The 15982-nt window shown below is 47.4% G+C and overlaps 1 protein-coding gene across 1 annotated transcript in view; it reads left to right on the forward strand.

The window, feature by feature from the left end:
• The first annotated feature begins 4440 nt into the window (after positions 1-4440).
• The window catches only part of LOC125632903 (lymphocyte antigen 6E), a 29158-nt gene continuing 17616 nt past the window's right edge, over positions 4441-15982 (forward strand). The window contains exon 1 of the mRNA XM_075124898.1: positions 4441-4927. The gene's annotated coding sequence lies outside the window, so the exon portion shown is untranslated. The remainder of the gene's footprint in view (positions 4928-15982) is intronic.

Here is a 15982-nt window from a genome sequence, read left to right on the forward strand (position 1 = left end):
CAAAATGTCAACCATGAAATGGTTTGACATACCCTGAATGCTTTGTTTCCATTGTTCCCCTCAAAATTAAATGAGGTCAAAATGGACATGTTCCCGCAGAAAGTTTCGATTTCAACAAGGTGGCATTTTCCAGGAGAAAAACCTTCCCCTTGAAAATCGAGATTAGCTGGAGCCAAAGTGTAACTAAAAAGCAAGCAGAACTCCACGGGGGGGAGCTAATGCTACCAAACAGTGACTGGTTGGTAAAATAATGCTTGTTGATACGGGCTGTTTGCAGATGGAACCCTAAACTGACTCACGGGGCGTTCCACAAGGCAAAGGCAGCAGGACCAGCCAGGGACCAGAGTAGCAGAAATGGCACAAGGAAAGGCTCCTGGAGCATGTGTGAAGCCAGCAGAGACCTGCAGCAGCCAGAAGAAGGCCTGCCAGGCTAGGAGAATCATTTGATCCATTTGTGTGGCAGACCTTAGGCTGATGTTTGTTATGTTCACACAGGAACAGTGGAAGCTCCCTAAAAGTATGTGTGGGGGGAGGGCAGGGGGGGAGAGATAGGCATCCGAACCATGGCCCTGCCTTCCCATGTCGCCCCTTTTCTCAGAGCCCCTGCTCTTGTGCCCTTTTAAAAGTGATGGGGTCTCCTGTCCTTCCCACCCCCGCCAGTCCGGGCGCCCTTGTGTTCACATCATCCACACAGACAGTTAGACAACCCCTCTCCCCAAAGATCTTCTTCCTATAAGTACCTACATGGGGAACAAATATTTAATAATTGGCTCTTCAATCTAGCTGAGAAAGGTCTAACACAGTCCAAAGACTGGAAATTGAAGCTCGACCTATTCAGATTGGAAATAAGGTTAAGTTTTTAACAGTGAGGTAATTAACCATTGGAGCAATTTACCACGGGTCCTTCCTGATGGATTCCCCGTCACCGACAATTTTTACATAAGAACATAAGAATGGCCATACTGGGTCAGAGCAAAGGTCCATCTAGCCCAGTATCCTGTCTTCCAACAGTGGCCAGTGCCAGATGCCCCAGAGGGAATGAACAGAACAGGGAATCATCAAGTGATCCATCCCCTGTGGCTCATTCCCAGCTTCTGGCAAACAGAGGCTAGGGACACCATCCCTGCCCATCCTGGCTAATAGCCATTGATGGACCTATCCTCCATGAATTTATCTAGTTTTTTCGTAACCCCGTTATAGTCTTGGCCTTTACAACATCCTCTGGCAAGGAGTTTCACAAGTTGACTGTGCGTTGTGTGAAGAAATACTTCCTTTTGTTTTTTTAAACCTGCTGCCTACTAATTTCATTTGGTGACCCCTAGTTCTTGTGTTATGAGAAGTAGTAAACAACACTTCCTTATCTACTTTCTGTACCCCAGTCATGATTTTATAGACCTCAATCATATCTTCCCTTAGCCGTCTCTTTTCCAAGCTGAAAAGTCCAAGTCTTTTTTAAATCATGTTTGGATGTCTTTCTAAAAGGTCTGCTGCAGGAATTGTTTTGGGGAAGTTCTCTGGACTGTGTTATAGAGGCGATTAGGGCCCCTTCTGGCCTTGGAATCTATGAATCTATGAATTCCTGAAAGGTTGCAACTAGGGCTGTCGAGTAATCGCAGTTAACTCATGCGATTAACTCAAAAATTTTAATTGCGATTTAAAAAATTAATCAGGATTAATCACAGTTTTAATCACACTGTTAAACAATAGAATACCAATTGAAATTTATTAAATATTTTGGATGATTTTCTGTATTTTCAAATATATTGATTTTGATTACAACACAGAATACAAAGTATACAGTGCTCACTTTATATTATTTGTATTACAAATATTTGCATTGTCAAAATGCAATATATTTGAAAATGTGGAAAACATCCAAAAATATTTATATAAATGGTATTCCATTCTTAACAGCATGATTAATTGTGATTAATTTTTTTAATCACTTGACAGCCTTAGTTGCAATGCAACACGACTTTATTTCTTAGAATCCAGAAATCTAACACACTGCAACCAAATACAGAGAGAGACAAAGCAGGCTGCTCCCTAAGGCAGCAAGGCACGACTCCTCCCACCTTGCTCCAGACTGCTGTTTTGCAGACTGTTGAGGACCCAGATCGCATGCTTCCCTCGGAGCCCCCTAGCCTACAAGGAAACCCTTTCCAATGTAAAGTGATTGCTTGTAATTTTAACACGGTTTTCAATACAGCACAATGATGAACATGTGCCGGCCCCCTTGATACTCCTTGAAAACGCCACCTGACCATCCGATGAAGTGAGCTGTAGCTCACGAAAGCTTATGCTCAAATAAATTTGTTAATCTCTAAGGTGCCACAAGTCCTCCTTTTCTTTTTGCTGACCACAATGGCACCCCATGCTGCACTTAGGGGAGAGCCCATGGCCTTGCATAGGCCTTCCGCAGAGCAGCAGGGGACACAGCTGGCTGAGTGGATCAGGAGGAGGAGTTTACTACAGGCCAGGTGGACAAATGGTCCCTTTTTTCTGCTGTTTGGGGCCGTCTGGCAACTGAGGCAGAGCCCGGTAGGCTGGCCGGTGGCTGAGGCCCTGCACCAGGACTCAGAAGCCAGGCAGCTGGCAGCAAGGCGGCAGATTTTGCTGCTAAAACACGAGATTCCAGCAAAATAGTCAACTCCGCTAAGTAGAGAGGCAGAACGTGCAGGGCTCAGCCTTCAGGCTGGCGCTCGGGCGGGTCTCCACCGTCTGCGCACTTGCATGCCTTTTAGCAAAGGGGATCTTTTACTGCAGCGGGTGGCAAAATGTCTTGGTCCGGCTGCACGGCCCCAGCTTTGCTGATCTAGCCCAACCAGCTGCTGGGGGGCTAGGGGGCTCTGCATGCAGCAGCGCAATCTGGGGCTGGGTTGGTACACAGGCCTGTTTGCTAGCCTGAGAGAGAATTTTGGGTCTGACTCTTACATCCCTGCTAATCTGTGTGAACAAAGAACAAAGACAGTGCCTTGCTTCTGCCCAGCCAGAGGGTTTTGTTAGTACAATGAGAAGAGCTAAGGGATAGAGTTAAAAGTGCCACAGGGCCTGGTGGGAGTGTAGTATGTGAGCATACACTGGAAGGCTGCCTGGCTCCTTTCTCAAGCTGATGTCCAGCAACCAGGCAGGAGAGGCAAGAGGGTGGGTGGGTGCGCATAAGAAACAGTAAAAGCCAAAGAAAAGCCTGGCCTTGGCTAGTACATAACCACACTCCTTACCCCTCCCATGGGATACAACAGTGGTGGGACCCAGGCTCACGACCCTCCGAAATGGACCATGACCATAAGCTGTAAGCGGTTGGACCAGGGGTGTGCACTACAGGTATATTTGGGCCTGCTAACAAGGACGAGGTGGGACTAGGGAACGGGGACATGGGTAAAGGCTCTGTGATGTCAGAGCCATGGATATGCTTGCTTGAAACTAACCCCAATAAACATTGCATTGCCTGCACTTCGGATTTCCAGTCTGCTTTCTGTCTGCGTGAAAAGAACCAGGGGAGGGGGTGAAGGGAAAGCCCCTAACATGCTACTGCCCCTTTAAGAGCAGAGCGCCTGCAACCTTGCTCCAGAGAGCTGGTTCCAGGCCCTCAGCTTTCCACCCAGGATGCCTGACTGCAGCCACATGGCTGCTCCAAAGTGGGGCATGGACCCTCTCCACTGCAACCACCAAGATGGATACTTGCCTGTTTCTTGCATCCAAGCTACAGGCCAACACAAGGTTCTTGGGAGCTGCTAGCTGCCCCAGCCTGAGAATCAAAGACTCAAACCAGATACCTTCACACCTGTCACCAATGCTTTTACACATGGAGAGAGTCTCTCCTCTCCCAGCCATCTGGCAACCACAGTTCTCGCTCTTTAAAACTCACTTCTTTCATTTAGCCGCTGAATCATAGAACCATAGAATCATAGAATATCAGGGTTGGAAGGGACCCCAGAAGGTCATCTAGTCCAACCCCCTGCTCGAAGCAGGACCAATTCCCAGTTAAATCATCCCAGCCAGGGCTTTGTCAAGCCTGACCTTAAAAACCTCTAAGGAAGGAGATTCTACCACCTCCCTAGGTAACGCATTCCAGTGTTTCACCACCCTCATAGTGAAAAAGTTTTTCCTGATGTAAGCAGTGTCAGAATGAGCTCCACCCTGACATCTGGTGGTGAGGTGTGGCAAGTTGTGGAAAAGAACTTCAGGGGCTGATCTCATTTGCATAGGCACACCCACCCCGCCTAGAATGAGACCATAGCTGCCCAAATGGTCACTTTGGCTGCTGTGGGATCCCCAGTGTCTCTGTTATTGGGGCAGGAAGAATAAATTGTTATTACCCTGATTATGGGAACTGTGCTTGGAACTGTACGTGGCCTTTTGGTTATGATGGAGGGATTCACCATCAACTTAGTAGCACTCGCCAGGCAAGGGTCATGGGTTCCAAAACTGTGTGAATGGAGAGAGGCTGGGGACAAGTACTAATACTTGGTGGCATGGGCCCCTTGGTGAGGGCCTTACATGCTAATTGCACTTCCTCCTCTCTCCACTGTGGAATATCAGAGCAAATTTTGATTTCATTAGAAGTCTAGTTATAGGCTGCTGAGCTCATTTTGGGCTGACAGTGCACCAACACTGGGGCTCCCCTACTACAAGCTGAATTTCACCTAAGAGCTGAAATCACTGAGTGTTGTGTTAAGTAGTGGGGGAGCCGGAAGATATATTGTGGAGCAGTTGGTGGGCCGGCTGGAGTGCCTTGCGGACCGGCTGGTGGAGCAGTTTGTGGATGGCAGGAGCTGCTTGTGGGCTGTGGAGCTGAGCAAAGGAGTTCGTGGGGTGGCTGGTGGAGCGGAGCGGAGCGCAGCCGAGCGAAGGAGTTCGTGGGGTGGCTGGTGGAGCGGAGCGTAGCTGAGTGAAGGAGTTCGTGGGGCGGTCAGCTTCAGATCATGTAAGGTGCCTCTTACCCCCGTCCCATTTCCACCCAGGTTGGGAGGTAAAGCTCCGCAGATAAACTTTCAAACTCTGGGGCGGCCCTGACCAGGGACAGAGACTTTTGGGGCATTGGACTTTTGGGACTTTGAGTGATTTGGGGTTGCTGGACTCAAGAACCAAAGGGAAAAGGGCATGCCCAATTTGCTTGGGGTGGGTTTTTGCTCATGGGTTTTGTTATGAATCCTGTTGGTGGTGTTTCCCAAACATAATGCCACATTGTTTCTCTCTGTTATTAAAAGGCTTTTGCTACACTCAGACTATGTGCTTGCGAGAGGGGAAGTATTGCCTCTTGGAGGTGCCCAGCGGGGGTGGTATATATTTGTCCCAGGTCACTGGGTGGGGGCTCGAGCCGGTTTGCATTGTGTTATTGGAATGGATCCCCCTAGATATTGAACCCGGCCCTTGTTGCTGCCAACTCTGACGGGCAGAAGGGTTACACTAATATCCAATCTAAACCTCCCCCACTGCAACTTGAGACCATTACTCCTCGTTCTGTCATCTGCTACCATTGAGAACAGTCTAGAGCCATCCTCTTTGGAACCCCCTTTCAGGTAGTTGAAAGCAGCTATCAAATCCCCCCTCATTCTTCTCTTCTGCAGGCTAAACAATCCCAGCTCCCTCAGCCTCTCCTCATAACTCATGTGTTCCAGACCCCTAATCATTTTTGTTGCCCTTCGCTGGACTCTCTCCAATTTATCCACATCCTTCTTGTAGTGTGGGGCCCAAAACTGGACACAGTACTCCAGATCAGGCCTCATTTATGTCGAATAGAGGGGAACGATCACGTCCCTCGATCTGCTCACTATGCCCCTACTTATACATCCCAAAATGCCATTGGCCTTCTTGGCAACAAGGGCACACTGCTGACTCATATCCAGCTTCTCGTCCACTGTCACCCCTAGGTCCTTTTCCGCAGAACTGCTGCCTAGCCATTCGGTCCCTAGTCTGTAGTGGTGCATTGGATTCTTCCGTCCTAAGTGCAGGACCCTGCACTTATCCTTATTGAACCTCATCAGATTTCTTTTGGCCCAATCCTCCAATTTGTCTAGGTCCTTCTGTATCTTATCCCTCCCCTTCAGCATATCTACCACTCCTCCCAGTTTAGTATCATCCACAAATTTGCTGAGAGTGCAATCTACACCATCCTCCAGATCATTTATGAAGATATTGAACAAAACCGGCCCCAGGACCGACCCCTGGGGCACTCCATTTGACACCGGCTGCCAACTAGACATGGAGCCATTGATCACTAAAGGCCACTGAAGGCCACTAACTCCAGCGATGTCCTCTGTCAGCCAGTGCACGTAGGTTATATACACTCTCACACCCAGGAATAGGTGTTAGGGGTAGGGTACTAATATGGGATAGATTATATTGAACATGGGCATTGGGTAGCCGTGCTAAATGGTAATATGCTCCTGCTTGCTGTCTTAGGCTAAGGTGTGAATCCCTTAATACCCAGCATTGCATAACTCAGCATTTGGCAGAGGCAGATAGGAAACCTGTCAAAGGCAAGATACATGGATGTTCTGCCCTGGTACAAGCTAGGGAGGGACTTTCACAGGCAACTGGTTTGGAATGTAGCGTGCAAATCCGAGATAAGGACTGGGTTGCTGTGGGACCAGGAAAACAAGCTAAAAAGCTGATGGATAAATGTCAGTCGTAGGCGGCGTACAGAGTGCTTTTAGCTCATCAACCGCTGATATAAATCTAGGTAATTTGGGGGTGTACTTCGAAGCTCACCTGGATAAGGTGAATGCACGTTGCAGACACAAGCTTCCCAGAAGGATTGGCATGACTTTAACTCTTTCTTTTCTGCATTGTGCTGCTTTGTCTTTAGACAACACGGTGACTGAGCTTGGTTATTTGATCTCTTGAACATTTTTCATATCAAACCACAAGCGTCGGCAAAACCAACCGGCTCTGCTTTTAGCAGTTCCTCCATTGCTGTGTCCGCACCTGACCATTGCAGCGACCAAAAAGCCAGTTAATGAGTAATGCAACAAGACAAGTTAAAAAAAGGGGGTAATCCCTAGCACATTTCCTCCTGGCCTCTTGGGGTTGAATCCCTGCTCTCCATCCCCTCCGGTTCCCCATGATCTGGTGCATTTACTGGCTGTGTTTCCTTTCTTAGCCAGAATACGGCAGAGGTTTTGTTTTCTTATATCTATAAAGCTCCCAGAGGGGAAGGATGATCTTTTGATTACAGCACTAGGCTGGGACTCAGGACCCCTGGGTTCAATTCCTGGCTCTGCCACAGACTCCCTGGCTGACCTTGGTCAAGTCACTTAGATCTAGATCAATGGTCCCCAAATTTTTCAGGGTCATGCCTCCCTTACCCCCGTCTGCACTCCCCCTGGGGTTGGAGTGGGGATGTGGCTCCAGGGAGGGGGGAAGGACAGGAGTAAGGGGGCCGAGGCTGGGGCCACAACGGGGGGCTGGGCCAGGGCTGGGAGTGGAGCCCTGACTGGGGCTGAGGTTGATAGCCAGAGCTCCGGGAGTGGAGTCATAGGTGCGGTGCCGGTATCTGGGACCCCGGGAATGGAGCCTCTGGTGTGGGGCTGGCAGCCAGGTCTGGGAGCAGAGCTCTGGGCTTGTGGCTGGCAGCTGGGACTGGGACCAGGAGCAGAGCTGGGTGGTGCTCCCTTCCCACCCCCTGTGCGGCTGGCTCGGGCCTTAGCTCGAACATTCCTCCATGCCCCCCCGACAGTTTGGGGACCTCTGGTCTAGATCCTCAGAGATATTTATGCACCTAAGTCCCACTGAAATCAATGGGGGTAAAATATCTAAATATCTTTGAGGGTCTGGGTCTTAGTCTCTCTGTGCCTCATGTCCCCATCTATAAAATGAGGATTATAATCCACCCTTGGTCAGTTGTACTGATTTCGTTTATAAGCTTTTCGGGGAAGGGACCGTGGCTCACTACAATGTATTTGTACAGTATCTAACACAAAGATGCCTCGAAGCTTTCGAGTAATATAAATGCGTGTCACCTTGGACCCTCTGTGGTGCAATACGAAAGGACTTGTGTTAATGGAATGCTGATGTGGTATGATCTAGGCCATTCTGGTGGTTGAGGGGACTCCCACAATATTGACCCAGCCAGAGTGGGCGTATGGAATTGTTTCTGTTCCTGTTTTCGTTGCTATGGCTTCAGCCTGGAAGAATTATAATTTGTTAGCTAATGAAAACACAATAATCACAAGCAAATAGGTTGTGCTCCCTTAACCAGATTCTGGACCCTGCTACAGTTGACTTGTGCTGCTTTGGGTGGTGTAAAGCAGCTGGAAAGGATCTGTCCCATGGAGGATTCCTTCTGGGTGTGGGGAGGAGGATCCCAGGTGACTCAGAGATGCCATAGTGACTTGTATGGCACTTCCCTCCTGATTTCCAGGGGATCCCAGGGGGAGAGGAGCGTGGCTGGAGAGTGCCTACATGGCTATGTGGAACACCCCTTAAGGCCATTGACAATCAGGCATAATCTAGAGCAGCTCTGAGGCTGCTCTAACTCACAGGCAGATGAGCCCAGCCCCAGGGGATCTGAGTACGGTGGGTCATGGACCCAAGGTAGCTGTGGCAAATGGCTTATTTGCAGCAAGAGGGGACGCACAGCGGGCACTACGAGCAGCAGAGAGATGCAAAGCAATTGATGCAATGCTGCTGAACTGCCCCTCAGACCTGCTGGGATACTTCAGACTTGCCCGCAGGCCCTAGGTGACCCGGCCAGAGCCATGCTGCTCCCCTCACCCCGGGATGATGATCTGTGTTCAGCTTCCGGGGTGGAGTGATCCTGTCATTAGCCCTCCCTCTGCCGGTAGACAGAACTTCTGATCACCTGCTCTTGGGCCCCTGAACATATGTGTGTGTGCGTGGGGGGGCGGGTTGAATGAATCTGGCTTACGGGCTGATCCTGAGTGGCGCTGAACACTTACTAAGAGGTTCTGAGTCTCCTCGGCTCCCAAGGAAATCACCAAAGGTCACGGGCGCCAAGCTAACTGCTGAAGCTACTATCTTACAGGAGACAGGCCTGTAGGTTCCTTGGATTACTGCTGAATATAATGAAGGCAAGCGTGTCCTATGGGCTACACAGAAGCACTCCCCAGGCTGTATAGAATTGATCCCACTTTGGAAAGGAGCTACTTGTGTATGAATCACAGCTCCGTATGGCATTTATAGACACCAGGGTTATCAAGGGGCTTGAACCTGGGACGCTCTGCATTCACAGTACAAGCCCCTTCAGCTGTGTTAAATCGCAGGTAGTTATTGTTACCAGAGGGCCAAACACTGGAGGGGCACATGACAGGACATACTAAGCCAGGCTCTTATATTGGGTGTGCTGATCCACATCCTTTGCCCTTATCATAGATTATAGACAATGGCCTTCTATCTATTTATTGGCTGGCTAGTTCCTCAGTCCCCCATAGCATCTCTGTTGCTTATGCAACATATTCAGTTATTTATGTTGCTTTGCAATATATTCAGTTATTCAGTTCCTCTGGAAGCTCTTCGAGATACTCTTCTCTGCCCACAGTTTCCAAGAATCCGCTAAACCAGCTGTTTGCTTATGATAATCAGTTTTTGTCTGGACAGAGTCAGGGTAGTTTGTCAGGGCCCTTCCCCTCCTGCCTAAGTTTTCGCCAAAACCAACCATGTTCAGCTCAAATCCCGGTAACAAAAGAGGTGTAAGCCTATGGTAACTCACAGCAACATGGCATGACAGCTTTCTGTATTCAAAGGTTTCAGGCGCCAGGGAGGTTACAATGGGGAAATGCTGAGATGGCCTACGTTGTCCCTGAACTGCCAGATGTCACCCTTTGGAAAGGGCTTCCCAGCGTAATCACATAGAGAAATACTCTGAAGGCACCTACCACCCATCAGAATTAGGTACAGCTGAAACTCAGGAACAGCCGGGGTCTACAAATTAATCCATCAGGGCTTCAGGGAAATGGAACTACACTGGAAAGGTTTTGAGTGGGTGGGGTAGCCGTGCAGGTTCATTACACTGGAGGGCCCTGCTGCTGCTCATAAAAGGAAGAAATGGAAAGGAGTGGCCAGTGCCATGTACATTGAAAGGTTGCTGCCTTTGGTTTCCTATGTGAAGAATCCTGCCCAAGGGGAAACAGCAGCCATTTTGTCTGCTGAGTTGCTGCAGCCTGTTCCAGAGGTGACGCACACAGTGCTTTCTTCTGGAGAAGCCCTTCCTGTTGTGATTTCCTTCCTCTTAAACTCTTCTCAGACTGAAGTCAGACGGATTTTGCTCTGTGTGAAGAAGCACAACAACCAGCTGACACTGTGCTGACTGGTTTGTTTACCACAATGGAAAGAAGAGGACATTCCTTTGGGCCTAGTTTGGACCCAGGAAGGAGGAGGAGAACTTTGTGGGCTTCTCTCTCCATCAGAGAGAGAAATTCCCTGTCCATCCCCCCAACGCCCTGCTTCCCCTGTGACAATAGGAAACGTAAGAAACCCCTTCTAGAAATAAACTTTTAGGGCTCCATCTACATTACAAATACAAATGCAGTTGTCTCCAACATGGCTTAAACATTTCAGTCCTGTAGCAGATCAACCAGGGTCAAACTACGGCCCTGCCGCATGCTAACATTCTGCACGTATCTGAGGTCAGATCTAGGTGAATAGGTCACAACTCCTCCTTCGGTTGGGTGAGTTCAGAGTTGTTTGCACACAGACTGTGATTTTTTTTTAACTCATTCTTCTGCTGTTTGCAGAGGCTCAATGAATCTCTGTGGGGAATTTCAGCCCATGGATCACTCCATCCCACATTGTCCGCCTCTACTATTCAAACTCAGCGCTTGTGTTGAGTGATTGGTTCCCTAAAATCACATTGTATTATTTCCGGCCCCTGATTGGACAGCCTTCTGGCTCGCAACCGACTCTCAAGACAACCACATGCTATGTGGCTTCATCTGCACGAATATTCGCAACAACTTCCCTTTCTGTGAACGTTGTTGAGAAACAAATTGTATGAATAGTCACAGAAAGTGAATGAAAGGGCTGTAAATCCATCAGCGCAGATCTGAGGGGGAACTTTCGACAGGATATTTGGGAATATATGACTCAGGCCCTGGTGCTATAAGGAGGGCTTTTGGATGTGCAACCACTGGGATGCATTCACGGACAGAGGACTGTTCTCATGGGATGGACTCCACCTGAGTAGGGAGCGAAACAGACTTCTTGGATACATGTTGGTAAAATCAATTAAAAGAGCTTTAAACTAGGAATTTGGGGGAGATGGCTGGGAGATGCTCATGCAATTTCCATGCCTGATTCTAATATTGAGAGGGAGGAAAACCAAGGAAAAGAGGCTACAGTAATGGAGAAAGGAACAATAGAGGATAGAAGAATGGACAATGAATGGAAAGATAGCACCTATACCAATGACAGTAACCATCAGGTAGGTGATACAGGCAGTAAATCTGGTGAGAAACTGGGGCAAGGCCAAGCAGAAACAACTAAAATATCTGCACACCAATGCAAGGAGCCTTGGTAACAAAATGGAGGAACTGGAAGTATTGGTGGAGGTGGTGAAACCAGATATTATCGGGATAATGGAACCATGGTAGAATAGTCGTCTCGACTGGGGTACAGGGATTGAAGGGTATGTGCTGTTCAGAAAAGACAGAAATAAAGGTAAAAGGTGGTGAAGTAGCATGGTACATTAATTATGGGGTAAATTAAAGAAATCAGAAGTGATGGAATGGATAAAATGGAATCTGTCTGGGGCAAAATCACTTCGGGGAAGAATGGTAACAGCAGCTCCACTGGGATAGTGCTTAGGGTTTGCTACAGACCTCCAAGGTCCGATGTGGATATAGATAGAGAGCTCTTTAATATTTTTAATGAAATATTTCAGAGGAACAGCCGTGTTAGTCTGTATTCGCAAAAAGAAAAGGAGTACTTGTGGCACCTTAGAGACTCACCAATTTATTTGAGCATAGGCACGCACCCGATGAAGTGAGCTGTAGCTCACGAAAGCTCATGCTCAAATAAATTGGTTAGTCTCTAAGGTGCCACAAGTACTCCTTTTCTTTTTAATGAAATAAATACTGCTGGGAATTATGTGTTTATGGGAGACCTTAATTTCTCAGCTATAGACTGGAGGACAAGTTCTACTAATAATGGTAGGGCTCAAATATCCCTGCATGTGATAGCTGACGATTTCTTCACTAAATAGTCACTAAATCAACAAGAGGGGATGTCTTTTCAGATTTAGTATTGGTAAGTAGCGCAGACCTCATAGAAGAACTGGCTCTAGAGATCACCCTTGGTTCAAGTGATCATGAACTAATTCAGTTTAAACTAAATGGAGGGATAATCAAAAACAGGTCACAAACTAGGGTCCTTGATTTCAAAAATTAAGGGAATTAGCTAGAGGAAGCTGACTGGACTGAAGAAGTCAAATATCTGAAAGTGGAGGAGACTTGGAATTACTTTAAGTCAAAATTACAGAAATTAACTGGACCCCAGATCTGAAGCAAAGGGAAATACTCCCAGGGAAGGGTTGCAGACCAAACGGGATGAACAAGCAGCTCAAACAGGCTATTAAGAGAAAGCAAAGGCCTATAAGGAATGGGAAAAGGGATGGATCCGCAGAAAAAGGTACCTCTTGGATGTCTGAAAGTGTAGCGGAAAAGTGAGAACTGCCAAAAAGCCAAGCAGAGCTGTACCTTGCAAAAGAAAATAAAACCAATAGTAAAAGGTTCTTTGGCCATATAAATAAAAGAAAACAGGGAAAGAAGAAGTGGGACAGCTAAATATTGAGGACAAGGGTGGAGATTAAATATAATCTAGGTATGGCCCAACACCTAAATGCATATTTTGCCTCAGTTTTTAATAAGGCTAATGAGGAGGCTGGGGGCTGTGGCAGGGTGGCTAATGGAAACACGGGTATGGAAGTGGAAATGATCACATCCAATGTGGAAGTCAAACTCAAACAGTTTTAATGAGACCAAATCAGGGTCGACTGGATAATCTCCATCCAAGAATATTAAAGGACCTGGCCCATGAAATTGCAAGCCCTAAAGCAAAGATTTTTAATGAATCCATAAACTTGGGAGTTGTACCCAATAACTGGAGAATGGCACCTACAGCATCTATATTTAAGGGGGAAAAAGTGACCCAAGAAACTACAGGCCCATTCGTTTGACCTCAATTGTAAGCAAGGTCTGAGAACAAATTGTAAAAAAGAGAGTAATTAAAGACATAGAGCTAAATGGTAATTGGGATGAAATACATCATGGCTTTACAAACAATAAATCGTGCCAGAGCAACCTGGTCTTTTTCTTTGAGAAAATAACCAACTTTCTAGACAAAGGAAATGCAGTAGATCTTGGGACCAATCTTAATTAACATTTTGATTGATGACCTTGTCACAAAAAGTGGGAGTGTGCTAATAAAATTTGCAGATGACACAAAGTTGCCAATACACAAGAGATCCAGAATATCATGCAAGAAGATGTGGACAACGTTGAAAGATGGAGGAATAGAAACGGGTTGAAATGTAATAGTACAAAGCGCAAGATGATGCACTTAGGGACTAACATCACATTTTTTTTTCTATAAACTGGGGAAGTATCAGTGGAAAGCAACAGAGGAGGAGAAAGACCTGGGTGTATTGGTCAATCACAGGATGACAAAGAGCTGTCAATGTGATGCAGCCATGAAAAAAGCTAACGTAATCCTGGGATACATCAGGCAAGGAATTTCCAGTAGAGACAGGGAAGTGTTATTGCCATTATACAAGGCACTGGTGAGACCTCATCTGGAATAATTGTGCAATTCTGATCTCCCATGTTTAAGAAACATGAATTCAAACTGGAACAAGTGCAGAGACGGGCTACTAGGATGATCAGAGGAATGGAGAACCTGCCATATGAGAGGAGACTTAAGGAGCTTGGCTTGTTTAGCCTAACACAAGGAAGGCTGAGGAGAGATAAGATTGCTCTATATAAATACATCAGAGGGATATACCGGGGAGGGGCAGGGATTATTTAAATTAAGGCCAGTGTTAGTACAAGAACAAATGGATATAAACTGGCCAACCATCAGAGGAGTGAAGTTCTGGAACAGCCTTCCAAGAGGAGCAGCAGGGGCAAAAAGCCTAACGGACTTCAAGACTGAGCTGGATAGGTTTATGGAGGGGAATAGTCTTTGGCTATCCCCCGATGCGAGGATGAGGTCTGCCAAGCGGGTTCATTGGTAGGTTTTTAAGTGGCTGAGGAGCCCAATTCGTGCCCTGCAGATTTCCCCACAGAAGTGACAGGTGTAATCTTGGAGGAGACATAGTTGTTGGCTAGACTGTTGTGTGCTTTCTTTCCTCCTTTGTCGCTTCTCTGTCTCGTGAGCACATCTGTTCTCCTCAAAGTGAGCTGTGGTTTGATGTATGGGGTGGCGCCGCTGTGTTCTGTTCAGGTCCGAGTCCTCCCAGTTTGTTGGGTTGATGCCTCCCTTTTTTAGATGTATTTTCAGTATGCCTTTGTAGTGCTTTCACTGCCCTCCGCGAGCCCTTCTTCCCTGACTTAACTGAGAGCAGAGCACTTGCTTTGGGAGGCAAGTGTCAGGCATTCATACACAGTGGCCAGCCCAGCGGAGTTGGTGTTCCATGACCTGCTCTTCTTTATACTGCTGATGTTGGCTGCAGAGAGAACGCTGATGTCGGTGCGTTGGTCTTCCCAGCAGATCCTGAGAATACTCCTGAGGCAGCTCTGTTGGAACCACTCCAGCCGCTTGAGATGTCGTCTGTAAGTTACCCAGGTCTCACACCTATAGAGAAGGGTGGGGATGACAACTGCTTTGTAAATCAAGATCTTGGTGCCTGTTTGCAGATCCCTATCATTGAAGACTCCTTTGAGTAGTCTTCCAAAGAATATGCTGGCATAGTGGATCTGGTATTTAATTTCTGTGTTGGTGCTGGCTGTTTGGGAGAGGTGGCTGCTAAGGTATGGAAAATGGTCCACATTTTCCAACGGTTCTCCGCTGATGGTGATTTGTGGAGTACGAAGAGTAGTTTGTGCAGGTGAGGGCTGGTAGAGTACCTTGGTTTTCCCAATGTTGAGAGACAGACCAGGCTGTGATAGGCATCCGCAAAGAGATTTAGGGTACTTTGCAGGTCGGCTTCTGTGTTTGTGAGAATGACACAGTCATCTGCATGCTGAAGGTCAGTGATGCCAAGTCTCTTGGTCTTAGATTTTGTTTGGAGATGTCAGAGATTGAGGAGTTGACCATCCATATGATACTCAATCCCGATTCCATCAGGAAGGCAGTCACGGATGAGAATCAGAATCACGGCAAGGTAAATGGAGAAGAGTGTTGGACCAGTGACGCAACCCTGCTTGACACCGGTGTGAATGATGAGGGGTTTGGTCCCTGAGCTGTTGCACAGAATGGTGGCGGTCTTCCCATCATGGAGTAGTCAGATGATGGAAATGAATTTCTGTGAACAGCCAAACCTCACAGCACCTTCCATAGAGCATCGCGATTGATAGAGTCAAAGGCCTTGGTTAGATCAATGAATGCCATGAACAGTTCCTGGTGTTGCTCTCTGCACTTCTCCTGAAACTGTCGTGCCATGAACATCATGTCAGTTGTGCCTCGGGATGGCCTGAACCCACACTGTGATTTGGAGAAAAGTTCCTCGGCAAGGGTGAAAAGGCAGTTTAGTAGGATTCGAGCAAGGATCTTCCCTGCGATGGAGAGGAGGGCAATACCTCTGTAGTCCCTGCACAAAGATTTGTCCCCTTTCTTGCATATTGTAACAATGTTGGCGTTGTTAAAGTCAGGCGGAATTTCTTCACAGATCCAGATTTTGTCAAGGAGTTTGCAAAGTTTGTGCTGGAGCATTGTTCCACCAGCTTTAAAAACCTCAGCTGGGATGCCGTCTGGGCCTGGTGCCTTGTGATTTTTTTGTCTGGGTGATGGCATGCCGGACTTCCTCAGAAAATGGGGGATTAGCACGGTGTTCCATTGCTGAGCATTGTGGAGTAGACTCGGTGTT

This window comes from Caretta caretta, chromosome 2, assembly GCF_965140235.1.
Source record: "Caretta caretta isolate rCarCar2 chromosome 2, rCarCar1.hap1, whole genome shotgun sequence".
In the NCBI taxonomy this organism is placed as follows: Eukaryota; Metazoa; Chordata; order Testudines; family Cheloniidae; genus Caretta; species Caretta caretta.